Source organism: Leuciscus leuciscus, assembly GCF_965113295.1.
Source record: "Leuciscus leuciscus genome assembly, chromosome: 16".
Classification (NCBI taxonomy): domain Eukaryota; kingdom Metazoa; phylum Chordata; class Actinopteri; order Cypriniformes; family Leuciscidae; genus Leuciscus; species Leuciscus leuciscus.
In genome coordinates this window covers 41,813,633-41,813,955 of record NC_138740.1, presented here as the reverse complement: position 1 = coordinate 41,813,955, position 323 = coordinate 41,813,633, and the positions used below count along the sequence as shown (strand labels likewise).

The window sequence follows — 323 nt, the reverse complement described above, 5'->3', positions numbered from 1 at the left end:
ATGATCTCATGAACGTCAGAAACGTGTGTATTTTAGGCGCTGCATTTTAACCAGTTTCTGTCATTGTAAACGGTCCTAAAGCGTGACGAACTTCAGCGGGGAAATAGACTGCATAATACATGACATTCAAATTGTTTTAATTAAACAAAAATTGATACAATTAATTTTTTTATTTAACGCATAGAAATGTTTATTTCTGATTTATACAATTTATATTGTTAATTAAAACGTGTGAAGATTTTTTTATTTTCCAACTTTTCCGTTTGAACCGCGATGACGTTGAGGCACAAACCCCGCCCACTGACGCAGCTGTTCCTGTGCGT

At 35.0% G+C, this 323-nt stretch overlaps 1 protein-coding gene across 1 annotated transcript in view; it reads left to right on the top strand.

Annotated features, from left to right (window-relative positions):
- Window positions 1-287: 287 nt before the first annotated feature.
- LOC309476944 (uncharacterized protein) overlaps window positions 288-323 on the top strand; it is a 93,216-nt gene continuing 93,180 nt past the window's right edge. Inside the window, exon 1 of the mRNA XM_082140096.1 lies at window positions 288-323. This exon is cut by the window's right edge and continues 255 nt beyond it. The gene's annotated coding sequence lies outside the window, so the exon portion shown is untranslated.